The 15,339-nt window shown below is 45.4% G+C and overlaps 2 protein-coding genes across 6 annotated transcripts in view; both read left to right on the top strand.

Moving 5' to 3' along the window:
* Positions 1-15,339, top strand: part of F13B (coagulation factor XIII B chain) — a 301,636-nt gene that overhangs the window by 252,496 nt on the left and 33,801 nt on the right. The window lies entirely within an intron of this gene.
* LRRC8D (leucine rich repeat containing 8 VRAC subunit D) overlaps positions 7,382-15,339 on the top strand; it is a 47,083-nt gene continuing 39,125 nt past the window's right edge. For 2 of the 5 annotated variants that reach the window (XM_061379040.1, XM_061379037.1), the window contains exon 1: positions 7,382-7,626. The gene's annotated coding sequence lies outside the window, so the exon portion shown is untranslated. Of the gene's footprint in view, positions 7,632-13,129; positions 13,151-15,339 lie in introns of those variants that run through there. The other 3 variants (XM_061379041.1, XM_061379038.1, XM_061379039.1) reach the window with 2 other exon arrangements.

Raw genomic sequence — 15,339 nt, 5'->3', positions numbered from 1 at the left:
GGCAGGCACGGGTTGGCAGGACAACTGCAGACAGCTTTGCTGCCCCAGGTAGGGACCTTTTAAACAGTGTAAAGGAACCAGAAAAAAAAGGGGCCTGAGAGAGGTTGGAAAGCAACGACCATGGTAACAAAATGCCAGAAGGACTTTAGGTATATAAACACATGCAAGAGGCAAGCAAAAGAAGTGTCTGGGTGCTCTTTCTCTTGCAAGATTTAAGACTTTTGCTAACTTCAGGGTGTCTGGTGCTAAATAGCCATAAAGGGGAGGAGGGTATCTTGGTAACTCAGGGAGTGTTTTCTCTGTATTTAAATGTTGGAAAGGTCTGGCTCCACTTATGTTTGTTTTTTTTTCCTGATGAGACTGCTCTGTGTTGAGCACTGTTCTCAGGTCACAGTAATGTCAGCAAGTTTCAGTAGTTTTGAGAACTTACAGTGCCATCGATTCACATCAGGATCAAAGCCCAGTGGTGAGTATCCCTTTGTGGCTATGTAAACGCAGCCATTAGAAGATGATGGCCATTTCTGCCACTTGTGGGATGACAGCAATGCCAACCAGCCACATCACAGTGCCTACAAAGCCAGAGCTTGGCTATGACTCTAGTCACAGACATCTGAGCAGGAAAATAAAGATCCTGGCCTTCCCATCCCTCATTCCTCATGGTCCGAAGTGCAGCACAAGAGCAGGCATGATTCATTCTACAGTCTCTGTACAACCCAAGGGGAAACAGCCTGCTAATTTCAGTTCCTGATGTCAGAACGTATAATTAACCTGATAGAGCAAAACGTTATTTTTGGCTAAAGCATGATCAGACCTTCCTTCTCCTGCTACCTGTTTCTGTGTGGCAGTAAGTTGGAGGTGTTTGGGAGAGCTGGGGGAGGTATAGGTTTAGTTGTGTCTATACAGGGTTGACAGTGAATTCACTGCTGTGTAATACATAAAAATAGCTCCGGTGCTTTTCCATTTGAGGTAAGCAGAGAGAAAATGGAATTATTTGGAGATTACAGAAACCTGCTTCCCTGCTGCCACACATATGTGCAATACTCCTCCCTTGCATATCTTTGGAGCAGGAGATGAAGCAGGTTTCAAGTGAGCATGCTGGCTGTGGAGAGGGATCACAGGGATACTTGGGATCTTTAAGGTGTGCCATGTTAAGCAGAGTGGGTAGTGTGATACTGATGTTAGATGTCTAACTGTAGAAGCTCGAGAGAATGGAATGCTTTGGTTTATTGTCATTGTATTTGAAAAAGCATTGGGATGAGGACCTCAGACATGGAGTTTTATCATGTTGTTGGTATGTTTTCCCTTGGGTAGAGTCTCTAGAATGGAGCAATTGATTTTGTTTGATCTATAATATGTGCACTTAACAAAGGTGCTGCAATTAAAGGTTAATCTAGCCATTTCAAGCAAAATCAAATCCCCTCAGTGCTGTGTGGGCAAGCCCAGATTCTGTAAGCTCCTAGGCACAAACACAGCAGTCCTGTTGCAGCTTTGAGGTGGAAAAAGAGCTCCAAGTCTCTTATTAAGGATCTTCATTTTAAAACAAGCTTTCTCTACTCTCCTACAGAATGACTGGTGCTTTCTTTGTTCCATGGGAAAACAGGAAAGCAGAGAGAAGATGCAGCTTGTAAAAAATAAATGATATATTAGTCCCTTGCCCCCTTTTTCTGCTTTTTTTGCTGGTCTGCATCAATTTTATTTTATTTTTAATGGTCCAGCTGTGCGAGTCCTTAATCTTCAGCCAGTTGAATGACCGAGGATCAGTCATTTCCAGGCTCAGAGCATTCTGGTCCTGCATATGTTCTTTCTTTTTCCTTCTGCTGCTCAGAAAGCTCTGTCCAGCTGTGCACCTCATTATGTCCTTGTGGCTAGGCTATTTTAAGGGAACTTCTTCTAAAGGAGTAACAAAATCAGCAAGCTCTAACTCTTGTAACTGTGGGATTGGGGAAGTGAAGGTTGAGTGCTAGCACAGGTACAGCTAAGCACTCTCAAGATAACTGGCTTGCCATTTCTTTAAAGACCATCATTTATAGGTTCAGGTAGGGCACTTAGGGATTGTGTCCTGCTCCAAGAGCCATTTCACTGAGAAGCCAATCAAGACTTAAACAGGCAAGAAGGGCTTTCAGGCTTGATTTGAATAAGGAAATAACAGACTGAAATGTCCCGGGGGGAGGCAAAGAAATCGTTCCAGGGAGCTGGGCTGGAGGAGCTGTGACAGCTGAAAGCTTCTTTTTGTCTTACTCTGCTAATTCTGGTTACGACAGGTTTTTAATCTTTATTTCCTATTCAGCCTCCATGCTTGGCATGCTTAGCACTTGTGGAAAGCAGGGTAAGCATAAGAGGTGAAGATTACAGAAGTAGCAAAGTGCAAGAAAATGAGCAGAGCTAGGCAGATGAAATGGACTAACTCACTCCCAGACTGCCCCCAGTCCTCTGGCTTTAAAGATCTGAAAGTAGTACCTGGCGTGCTGCTGAGCTGGGATCTGAGTATGAAGATGCCATGTTACCAGGCTCTACACTGGACTGACACAGGCTCTATCTCAGATTGACAAAGCAATGCACAAGCTTATCCCTGTTTCTGCCAAATTAAAGCCCAGTCAGGCAAGCAGCCAGGGTGAAGGGCAGGTGATGATGTCTGCCTATAGCACAGCTTCCTGCCTTTCTGCCAACCCTTCCACCTCAGATGATGCTGTGTACTTTGGGAATTTATAGTCCTTTATTGATAAGTACAGAATGAAACAGGTTGGCCATCTGCTGGTACATCCATTGGATGAAAAGTGATATCTCATGAAAACTAGACCTTCTGTATAATCAGAAGCAGCCAGCAGGAGTTGTTCTGTCGTTCCTGCCATCACTTGAAAACTGTGCTGAGCTGCAGTGTGACAACACATGCTGCTTACCATACTCGCAATAATGGCTGCGCCTCTTCTTGATTCATAATGCAAAGGTACTTGCTAACAATGTGGCCTCATCCCCCAAATCTCCATTCCAATTTTAGATGGCTGCATTGCATGTTGAGTGACTGAATTTGCATTATAGCAAACAGTACAAAAGAATTGGTGAGCACATTGTGGAGCTCTGTATATAAATACAAGGGGGAAAAACCTGCTTTTTATCTACAACAGTCGTTTTGATGTTGTAAGATAGACACTCCTCCTTTTTTTCAGCACAAAGACAAGATAAGGAGAGAGGTAATTTTTTCAACCAGGAAGTTCAGAGACTGGGAAAGAGTTGTGGCTCTGGAGCAGAATAGACTGGCTCACAAGGCTTTTAACATAGAGGCTGCTGTGCCACGTGTTTGAAGCCAAGAAGAATAGTGAAGTGTCTTCAGAAAAACATGGGAATGTGGCTCTGGATAATTATTTAAGATGGAGTTATAAAGCAGTAAAGAAAGTTGGTTGGCAGGAATTTAAATCAAAAAGGTATGATACATGAACCTAGCATGGTAGGGACAATGTCTTGCAATGCTTTTTACAGTGGGAAAACGTGCTGCTTTGGTTTTGTTGAGGTTGTCAGTAAGACTGTAGCTAACAAAGGATCATCTGACATTATTTGGTCAGACTTTCTGAAGGCTTTGCCATGGTGTCCTGGTCATGGCGCACACTGAGCTACAGTTCAGTGCAGCAGTGCAGCCCATGGGTGACAGGTTTCCCTCTCCTCTCTGGAGTCCATCACCCCTGGGCTGGCTCTCCAAGCAACAGCCTCTCCACAGCCAGCTGCAGGCACAAGCAAAAGTGGGCCCTTGCCAACATCATTTGATTGCAGGGCTATAGAAGAGCTGCCAGCACATTGCTTAATTCTGCCTGGAAAGCTGCTGTGGAAAGCATGGGGTAGAGGTGGTACTAATGGGTAGGTGACTGGCAAGTGGTGGATGAGGGCTGAGGAGGGTGACTGCATCCCCAACCCCACCTTCCTGCCCACATGTCCTGTGTGAGCACCAGTGGCTGAACTGTTCAGCACAAAGAAACCCATTTCTTGGGAAGAGGTGGCCAGTATCCAAGTGAAGTGACTCATATGGATCCCCATCCTTATTTAAATTGGAGTCTTCCCTTTCAAGCTTTGCCCATTCCATGGAGCCAAACTGCTGTGTTTCAGGAGAGGGGAAAGCCAATTCCCTGCCTGTATCTCTCTTTGATGTTGCCATCTGTACTTCTTCCCAAGTAACTACCTCATCTACCTCTTAATATTCCCCTTCATCTTAAATTTGCTTGAGAGCAGAATCCGTCAGCTCACCCAAAGGCAGGACAGAAATACTTTCCAGTATGCTTTTCTGAGGAACCACTGGTACTCGCTGGTTTTGGCACCAGCTCTTCCTTATGTTCACCTTCTGCTGGTGTCCTTCCTCCACCTGGTTTCCTTGGACTGAGCTTGGAGATCTGCTGGACAATGTCAGGCAGGCATATCTGGGAATGGACAGGATGGCCATTTGAGTGAAAGAAAGAAAGAACTGGAAAATATCTTGGAATAAATTGTCAGCTTTTGAACCTGGCCAAAACCGTAGCTCTCTTGGAGGACAGGTATTTACTAGGAATTTGTAATGATATGATGGGGTTGATGTTAAGGTGGAAAAGTCTGACCTCTTTCGGTTGGTCAAGGCTAGGGAATTTGAAAGATGTAAGCTAAAAATCAGTCATAAAACCAAATTCATCCTATGAGGCATATGGTTGCATTGCTATTGCTTGTCAATGTAATCACTAATGCAGACTTCTATGCCACAGTTTAAATTGACAATATTCATTTATTTTAATTGTAAAGGGCCAACATCAAAACAGTGCAAGTGGAAAGAAGCCATTTTTCCTCCGCTGTCCCCATTTTTCTGGCACCTCTTCTATCACATGGAGTAACTTGGGGCTGGCTGGCTTGTGCTTCTGAAACAACTCTATAGCAGAACAACAGAACAGCTGGAAAGCATGTCTGTCCCAAACTGAGCTCTTTCAGAGTTTTAGCTCTCCTCCTCTCTCTTTTATCTCACCTCAGCATCTCCTGGGTGGCCAGAGCTAGAAACAGTGATCTAGAAAGAGCTTCCAAGCACCAAGACGTGAACCCAGAGAAGACCAAGCCTGAAAAAGTAACAGAGGTCTCTGCTTGAGAAGCTTTAAAGGAAGGAATGCAAAGGGTATTACATTAAATCTATGAGTTACCTTTAAATATACATCACAAGGCAAAGGGAGGGGAAGGCAAACCAAGCAACCCAACATACGTTCTGTAGGAAGTAAGTCTTTCGCACTTGTGTTTGCCCAATCAGAAGGGGACTCTAATTGGATCTGGATCTACCCAGTTCCAGGTGTCTTCTGCCTCGGGTCCTCCAGAGCTATTTGCTGGAGTGCCTCAGCTTGGCAAGGTGTCTTGATTGCCAAGTGAATGTGGATTCAGCTAGCTCTGACCAGCTCTGGCATCTGAAAAGATCTCTTTTCTTCCGCTTGACACTCTCTGCCAGCTGCCTGTGAGTCAGGAGTTCCCAGCCAGCAGCTCTTGTTATTATCTGTTTTCAGTTGCCTTGATGTTTACCAGATTGGACTGCTTTTATCTCTATTAACCCTACATCACTGCCCCAGTGTTGCACACCCCTGTGCGGCTTGGCCACTGGGTCAAAGCACAAGTAAATAAACAGACAATAAATTCACCTTCTTGAGGAAAGAGCGAGGTCTAAAACGTTGGCCAAAAATAACACAAGTGTTGGTGATCTCAGGGAAGAAAATAACTAAAAGGCCAAATGAAGGTATTAAAAAATCAAAGCTTAAAATAACTGACAGCTCATTAGGCTAAATCTGAGCTCTGCTAAAATTCTCCACCAGATGAAAACTCCGGTATGAAAATAGTGCTGAACAGCTGAGAGCAGGACAAGCTGGCCTGATTTCCTCTGGTCTCAGAAGCTGAATTGCTGCTAAGTGCTTTCATTTGTAACCTTAGATACATCTTACAGTCATTTAGACCAGAAGGTCTGATTAAAAATGCATCTAAAAATATAAAGGGGAGATTCTCGAGCTTTTAAAGGGCCATAAACCTATTCTGAACAAGCACCTCAGATCACTTCCCAAGTCCTCCTGTTCCTAGAAATTATGGGAATGAGGCAAAATTAGGAGGATGAGCCACTTGCCAGGTCAGTGTTCAACAAGGACTTCGGGATATTGGTGCCTTTTCACTTACAGAAGGAAAACCTGATGTCCTGGTTCCCTCAAGGGCTCAGTACAGATGCAATAAAACAATAAAACTAACTTTTTCCTTTCTTTTCTCAGATAACACTTGAATAATCAAAACACACAGTTTGAACTTGTTGCTGTTTTATTTACCTCATGTACTACAGTTCATTTACCCACACAAAGCGAACAAGCCATGGCTTTGCTACCAGATGTTTCCATATTAGGGCCAGTGCTGTTTAATATCTTTATGGATGATCTGGATGAGGTGATTGAGTGCACCCTCAGTAAGCTTGCGGATGACACCACACGGGTGGGAATGTTGATCTGCTAAAGGACAGGGAGGCTCTGCAGAGGGATCTGGACATATCATTAGGATGAGGTTCAACAAGGCAAAGTGCCAGGTCCTGCACTTGGGCCCCAATAACCCCACTGAATGCTCCAGGCTTGGGGGACAGTGTCTGGAAAGCTGCTCATGGAAAAGGAGCTGGGCATGCTGACTGATGGAGCTGCACATGAGCAGCTTGTGCCAAGGCAGCCAAGCAGCCACCAGGATCCTGGCCTGTATCAGCAATAGTGTGGCAGCAGGGCCAGGGCAGCGATCATCCCGCTGTACAGCAGGGCCAGGGCACCAGTGAGGCTGCACCTCGACTGCTGTGTTCAGTTCTGGGCCTCTCACTGTAAGAGAGACATTGAGGTGCTGGAGCAGGGCCAGAGTTGGTGCAGGGCCTGGAGCACAAGTGTGATGGGGAACAGCTGAGGGACCTGAGGGGTTCAGTCTGGAGAAGGTTCAGGGGGGTCCTTATCGCTCTCTACAGCTGTCTGACAGGAGGGTGGAGCCAGAAGGGTGCTGGTCCTCTGCTCCCAGGGAACTAGTATAGGACAAGAGGAGATGGCCTCAAGCTGCGCCAGGGGAAGTTTAGATGAAAATTAGGCACAATTCCTTCCTAATGTCTGTTCAGACATTGGAACAGGCTGCCCAGGGCAGTGCTGGAGTTACCGTCCATGGAAGTGTTCACACACCGTGTAGACGAGGCCCTCAGCGACAAGCGGTGGCCTTGGCACCACAGCCCGGCGCCCCCCACCGCCCGAGGCCCAGCACCGTGCTGGCAGCAACCGGCAGGACCACCCCCTCCCGGGGGCACCTGAGAGCGGCGGCTGCGCGGGGGGCGAGCGGGCGGGGCGGCGGGGCCAGGCCCGGCCCTCACATGCGCGGCGCCGCGGGAGCCATTGGGCGCCGCCGGGCCGCAGGCGGTGCTGTGGGACGCGGGGCCGGGCCTGGCCGCCGGCAGCCGGTGCTGTCCGTGCGACGAGCCATGCGGGTGTGCGCTGCAGGGCGCTGCTAGGAGCCGAGCCCGCCCGGCCCGGTCTCCCCCTCCGCTCCCCTCCACGCCCGCATGGCAGTGCCGCGGCGGTGACCGTCTCGGAGAAGGTCCGCGTCCCTCGGACGGGCGGCTCTCGGGGTCTCTCAGCCCACGGGGCCGTCCGTGAGGTGAGGTGAGGCGACGCGAGGCGAGGCGAGGGGCCATCGGGCGGGGAAGGGGCGGCATCAGCAGCAACACCGGCACCACCGCTTCTCCCTACGTGCGCTTTGCCTTTCTTTTACCCCCTTTCCTGCCTTCAGAACGGATTGGTTCGCCGCGTTGCTGCAGCGCCGGTGTGCCCGGCGAAGCTGCAGACGGGCCCCGAGTAGCGATAGTAGCTGGCCGCGGTGTCTCCTTTTCGGGGTGTCAGAACGCGCCCGGTGTGCGGGGCTAGCGGCCAGCCACGGCTGCGGGGCCGGGAGTGCGGCGTGCTATCGGGAAAGGCGAGCGCCGAGGTCGGGGGTATTAAATGTATGTTGGGACCGCCGGCTGTGTGCCTTTTGTATGGGGTCAACTGCTCTGGCGCTGCAGCACACGCAGATCGGAGGGGCCTGAAGCGGTCAATAAAGCACATCTTCAGGAGGAAAACAGCCCTTGTCACAGAGAATCATGTGTGGTTCAGCGAGGCACGTCTCCTCCCTTCCCCCTGCTCCCCAGGACGTGGCAACACCGACTCCTGCTCCTCGAGGATCCCTGAGCTTGGCACAGCAGCTCTTCTGTCTTGCAACCTCCATTTCCCCTGTTACAAGTGCTGCCACTGCTGTTTAACACGATTTGAGGCACAGAAAGCTTGTGTCTTGCCCAGCATCCTTTAGGGAAGCTGGTCTGTGGTTAAGTGGGGGGACGAAGGCTGTGCATTCGCAGCACACCAGCAGCCCGTGGCAGCTTCTCGTTTTGGGTGCTTCCAGTGTGTAAGAGCCATGAGGTAGGTTACTCAGACTTGAAAATGGAGGACGGTAGTGGTAACCAGCCTGTTGTTTGGTGGAATAAGTCTCAGCAGTGTTTCCTGTAATGGTGGTGCTGAAAGTGATGTCTTACTTGGCTTAGCTTCTGGGGTGAAGAGTGAAACATCTTCAGTGCTGGCTTTGGGGTACCTGCTGTTCATAAGCATTGTCAGTTTCAGCTTTAAGAAAGAGAAATAGCATAGGGAAGTATTTGTTGGTTTTCTTTTTCATCATGATGTTTGTCAGCCGTGATGGGAAAGGATCATATTTTCTGCCTCTAAAAATGGAGATTGGGAATAGCCATGCCCCCTTGTCTGAGGGAGATGGCTTTAGGATGTGAGAAATTTGCAGGAATAGTGCTGAGATTTCAATCCCACGGCTCTGAGCTATCAAAAAAACACTGTCATCACAGATGGGATAGCAAAGTCCCTTTCTCTGTGTCTTTTTTTCCTTCCTTTCATTTTTTCCCCTCCACTTTTTGTGGTGGCAGAAGAAACCCACTTTCTTCCAACTTAGGGCAAAGACTGGTAGGTTACTGTTACGTTACTTGCTCCTGATTGCCATCTTAAATTAATTCACCAAGCCTTGCTCAGAGGCCAGGATCCTATTCATTCTTTGTGATTTACAGATCCCCTATAAACCCTGTTATTGTTAGTTGAAACTGATTTATGAGGTCCTGATGTAGGAATATGCTACTGTGGCTATTTTTTTGGTGCTCCACACCATTTTCTCCTGTGTTTCTGAGCAAGCATTACCTTTGTAGTAAACTCATTGGGAGCTTTGCCCATATCTTGCTTAATGTGAACAACAGTTGTCTGTTACGTTTGTTTTATCTGTTTTCTTGCCCATATATAAGGAGGGAATACTTAAATAGGTACTGTTATTCGTAATCAAGATCACTTTGATAAAGATCCAAAGTTTACGAAGGCTAAATGAGGTAATGTGGGGAAGCGAGCAGCATTAAGCAGTAATGCAAGATGCAGATATGCACAATAGATACCCGTACCAGTCCTGACATCCTTGGGGGGGGAATGGTAGTCTGTCTGGCATGTTCGGACCTGGAGGAGAAATTCTAAAGCAGCAGCACCAGCAATGGAGAAAGTCTGCACACTGCCATCACAGGGAGGTAATTATTAATGGGAACAGGCCTGTATAATAACAATGCAAAGAGAATGTTTGCTGTGGAAGGATCACCAAGTGTATGTTGCACTAACACACATAGCTGCACACTTGAACCAGAGTTCTTGTATTCCAGTTTTTTCCTAATCCTATGTTCCTGTCACCTCTGACAAGCTGCTCTTCAGTAGCAGTGGGTAGCTGGTGGTACGGAGATTCCACAGTGTCCTGTATGTGGACAGCTTCCTTGACTGTATGTCTGAAGAGTGAGAAAAAAACTAATGCTGTTGGTGATATGCTTGTGATAGGTTCTGCCAGTGACAGGAGGATAGGAAAATAAGGGGTGTGTACACCCCTGTGGTCAAAGGCGCTTGTGACCATGCGTGTTGTGGCTTGGTGCAGTTTTGTACTGAAATATCCCATCTTGAAGTCAGCTCTTTTAACTTCTCCAGGTCTTCTTGTTCCTTCTGTGTATTAAGGTGCCATTCAGAGCCTGCTGCAGCCCATATAGTAAGTGGATTTTGAATTGGGTCCTGTACCCTGGCTGAGTTTCTTCCCCTCCTTATGTTTTCTGATGGCACCGGCTGTTGTGTCAGTTCTCCCTTTTGCTGCTCGGGATGTTTTGAGTCAGTGCCTCATCCCAACGTCTCTCTTTGTCCCTTTGCTTCTTCCTGCACTGCTAAGAGTCAGAGGGAAGTTTTGGTAGAGGTACATGGGCACTGTGATCACTGGGTATGAATCAGTGTCCTGAGGCTTTTAATCAGTGCGGGGCCAGTGATGGCTGTTTTACTGAGTCATAAATGACATGTAGGGAACCCAGTAAACTAGTTTCTCAATGGGATGCAAACAAAAGGGAGTTCCAGAGTTAGTATTTTACCAAATAATGAGCTCAGAAGGTTTTTCATTTGTTTAAAAAAACAACAATCTGTGTCTTCCAGTTAATTCATAAAATTGCTGTAGATCCCTAAATATTCATAAACCACAACTAGCAGTATTAACATGATAACTCAAATCTTCTTCTGTAAAGAGGAAAAACCAAAATGCATTGTTTCAGTTCCTGCTGTTTAGAATTCTCCATTTCTTGCTAGTTGAAATGAGACTACACAGTTGGTTTTGGTTCGGTTTGTTTTTTTTTCCTTTCTTACTATTTTATTTATTCATTTCTTGTGCTGGAAAGATTATATCCTACGGGAAAAAAACAAACCAACAAAACCAAATAAACCCCCAAAAAGCTATTAAGAAAAATGGAGATAATTTCCCCCAGAAACCTTATACTTTAAGACTTGTTTGTTCTGTTGCATAACTGACATTTTAAATGCTTTTATATTCCAAGCAGTGCAGAGTATGTGGACTTCACCATGTGAAGACTTGTGTACATGACTGATTTTCCTCACATGTATAGTCTCATGAGTATGCACGCGTGCATAAGGCTCTCTGGTGTCACAGTAAAGCTGCTCAGTCTTGAAAGGGTTTATTCTTGGCTGTGTTGTTGAGGTGCTGTGGTGTGTATTTTGCCAAACAAGGACTGAAATATGGAGAAGGATGTTTGTGAAATGCAGTTTTCTAGCAGCTACCAGCATTACATTTATAAAAGTGTATAAATATCATCTGTGTAAGTGTGTAAAATTAATGTTTCAAAGCTATTCAGTGCCTCTTACCTTGAGAACACTTTGAGCTACCTTTTTTTTCCTGAAGTTTGGCTTGCTTGTGTTGGGGATAGGTTTGGCTCAAAATGTCTTAGTCTAAGCAAATTGAGTGCAATTGTCTTTTAACCGTGTAAGAAAGAATAGGTACTGATTGCTTGCCAAACACTTTTTCCCCTTGGAGATTCCAGACGAATTTAGGAAAGAACAAAGCCAGTATTTCTAGTGCTTAACTTCTTGAGAATCATATTGGGTTTTGGCATATAAAAAAGGAGAGCGCGTCACAAAGTTGGCACTTTCTAGTACCATCAGTAATACTAATTTCCACATCATCAATTTTAACTGACACTGCTTCAGTCTTTGTCTCACCACAAATATCTGTAATTAAAAGAATTGAAGCTCTCGTCACTTCTGTATTCCCTTCAGCTCTGTTCTTCCAGTCTTGCAAGAGCAGGTTCCTGTCCCCCTCCAGGAAATGGATAGGAAGAGAAGCTCAAAAGATCTTCATGTAGCAGCTGCCAGAATGTTCAGGGAGATATCCTTGGGAGGAGGAAGTTTGTGTTCTTGGGATCAAGCCAGCAAAATGCCACTTTTGCCCAACACTTGAAGGCAAGCAGTGGTGTGGGAGGAGAGTGGCTGCACCAAGGACCTGTTTGTTGGCACTGTTTTAGAAGAAATACCTTCCCTTCTTCCTCCCCCTCACGTATAAATCAGGATATGAAAGCACGCTGTTCATGTAGTCTCAGAAATGTTGCTACCTATAATTTTCCTTCTTTCCACTTGAGCTCTTTCATCAGAAGTGATTTGTTCTAAGACTGAAGGAGTTGCGATACTCAAGATTTCAGGAACAGTGATGGTGTAAAATACAGCCACTGTTAGAGGAGGAGGAAAGTTATCTTTTGCTCAGATTTTTTGTTTCAGAGATCCTTGTCTTGGTGAAGGTAACTGGTTAAGAAGCAGAAACAATAACCAGGCTGAAAGCATGTGGCAGCCAGCAGCGGGTGAGAATAGCAATCACCTTCATTCACCATGGTCCTGCATTTTGTATTGTGTGATCAATAGAAAAGAAATTGCCTGGTTCTTGTGGCCTGCCTTGCTACTTGTTAAGAGTTTTAAAATCCCTCTCTGTTCACTAGCGCAGTATTTGTCTGAGTCCCATCTCCTGATGACTTCCCCTGTGTGTCAAGACCATATGTGAGGCTGCCTAAATGCATGTGTTTGTTGCCCTTCTAGGTGTCTTATCTGACATGGAGCTAGTAAATAGGGTGAGACCTACAACAACAGGACCCCTTCCCTAGGTTCATTATGTACAGATATGCACAATAGCAAAAAAAAAGCCAAGCACAAAGGCTTTTTATGGCCCTTGCAGTGAAGCAGTGAGGCAGGCTCCTACCACCTCCATGCAACCCAATGGCTTCAAAGCCACAGCCAAGGTGCAGGGTTGGGTTTTTTTGAGGTTTGGGTGTTTTTTTGTTGTTGTTGTTGTTGTTGTTGTTTGGGTTTCTTTCTCACTTGGACTTCATTCTTTACAAGTCAGCACTGAGATAAGTTTCTCTATAAAAGGTGTTCCTGATTGCCCTTGGGTTCTACAGAAGCCAGTGCTGCCGCACCTCTAGTGTTTTCAAGTCTGGCCAATGCCACAGATACCAACATGCCCACTAAAAGAAGCATTACTTGTGGACTTTGTTTGAAGCACTTTACCCTTGCTGCAGTGATTTTCCAATTTGGGATTATAGCTTTTAAGGAGAAAACAAGTGCATAGGATGTGTGTATGGCTATGAAGTCTGATTATCTGCCTGTTCTTTGGCTATTGCAGGGTATGAAGGAGAGAAAACTTGCGCACTTTGAGCTGGTGTGAGAACTTGCATAAAGAGCTACATTAGCCCAGGTTTGCTGAAGCTGTGTGTGCTGGAGACGAAGGCAGTTCTATAACCTTGCAGTACCTTAAGGTCAAAAGAAAAGCTGGCAACCCTGGGGAGATCTTTCATATATCTTGATGAGCGCACATGCAAAGTTGATTTTGTCCTATTATGTCAACAGAAAATATAGTCTGTTGCCTGTCTCAAATGCTCTGATTGAAACCCCATGCTTATACAGTGCTGATTTGCTAATGATTGAAAATAACCTTTTAGTGCAAAAGCTTCCTCTGTGAATACGAATATTTTATACAGAAATATTATGCAATAGGCATTTTGTCACGTTTGCAGTCCTGCACGGAGGAACGTGGAGTTAAGCTGATGTCATTTGGATTGTTCAGTATAACCTTGGCCACTAAACCAATGCAAATGTCAGTGAAGGATTCAAAAATGTCTATCTTGCATATTTGTACATAGTGGTTTGTGTATGCTTTGTGGAGAGGGAGGATTGGAATGAGTTTGGTCTGGCAGCCTGTTCATTGAAACTTGTAGTGAGAAGTGTGAAAGGCAGTGCACTAGCTTGCTTTGTTGTTCAAGCACAACTATGGTTACAAGCACTTTCCACATGCATTAGCAATTGCCTTCATCATAGATGCACTGTGGAACCAGACTTCATGCTTAATCTGAGTGGTGCTTAAGAATACAAACTGAGAAGTCTCCATACAGGGTTCCTCTCAGTGGCTGCCATCCAGAAACTTTCATGGACTTGCTTTCTGTCTAATTAAATTAAGAAATAAAGCCTAAACTACCTAGCTTAGAAGAGGAACTGACAAAAGGGAAATGAAACTTTTCATGCACTTGATTCTTTTAAAGTTTCATGTTTGCTGTTTCATAACTCATACTAATTTCTTTGCTGTTTTTACCTCATTGGCATTATAAGCAGGCAGAAAGGGAAGACTGGCTTGGTGATTTTGCTTCAGTCCTTATCGCTCTGACAACAAATCTGTTGGCTCTTGAAACAAGGAAGTGGAGGAATGCAAATACACAAATGCTCATGTGCGCTGCAGAAGTTGAGTTGGGTCACTGCTAGTGCCCCCATGGAAAGTGGGTAGGAAAGAGTCTAACAGGAGAATAATGAGAGAAGAGTGGACTGAGAATGAGACAGGATTGTACTAATAATAAATCAGGAAAATGAATAATGCAGTGGTTTGGACAAGACTATTTCTAGTGGTTAAAATTTGTGGTTACGCTTTGTTTATTTATCATGTAATTTGATTTAAGATGTACCTAGATTGAAAGGTGAATTTAAGACTGTCCTTGTTAATGTCAATCAGAGTAACCAGAGCAGACTTTAAAGAAAGAAGCTGCTGAGGCCAGAGTTGCATGAGAACAAAAATAGTAGAACATGTCTATGAAAATAAAACCATGAGAGGCATGCAACAGTGCAAAAGAAGAGAATAACGGTGTGGCAGAGGAAAGGAAGTAACAAGATGGAGATAAAGTGTGAGTAAATATAAAAGAAAATCTTAAAGCATGAAGTTGTATGTACTGTTCTGCATGTGGAAAGGGTATGAATTCTCTTCATTTGGCATGTCCAGAATCAGGACTATAATGGTTATAGATGAATGGCCAGGTCTGCAGTCAGCTTGAATGCATGTTGCAAATACAGACCCCTGTGAACTTAAGTATGCATTACAGGCACCTATAAACTTTACAGGTTGAACTGGTATGAGTGTGGTTTTAGCCAAATGGTTTTGTACCTGGCTAATTTGTGTTGTAAAACTGTGGTCTGTCCACGTGCACAGCAGCCTGGTCACAACCAGTATTAAACTGGGCTGTGTGAGGAACAGAGTGCTCCTCTGCTGTCCCTTGTGAATAAAGAGGCTGGTGGCCTTCAATGCTCTGATAACTGCTGACTTCTGTTAACTCCTCCATGTTAATGTCTGATTATTTACTTGCTTGCTGTCTGAACTTGTAAGATTTTACATTTTTGGCTTGCTGTCTGCTAAAGAATGCAATACCAATGCTACCAGCAGTTGTCCCCCCTCTTACTGCTTGTGGATCAAACAGGTTACCTATAGCACTGGGAAATTGTGCCTGCTTGCCCAGCAAGATTTGAGTTGTTAATGTCTTGGTTAGATTCTTGCTGTCTGCAACAGAAGAGAGGAAGTGGGGAGAAGCTTGCACATAGCTCATGGAGGGGAGAGGTGAAGAGAAGAGGAGGTGGCCACAAAGGGAAGGAAAGAATTACAGGGAGCTGCTGAAATAAAGGGCTTGTTGGG

This window comes from Neopsephotus bourkii, unplaced genomic scaffold (assembly GCF_033783945.1).
Source record: "Neopsephotus bourkii isolate Nb327-2 ecotype Australia unplaced genomic scaffold, CSIRO-AGI_Nbou_v1 NB_1768, whole genome shotgun sequence".
NCBI lineage: Eukaryota > Metazoa > Chordata > Aves > Psittaciformes > Psittacidae > Neopsephotus > Neopsephotus bourkii.
Note: the sequence above shows the minus strand (reverse complement) of the source record. Positions and strands in the feature narration are given on the sequence as shown.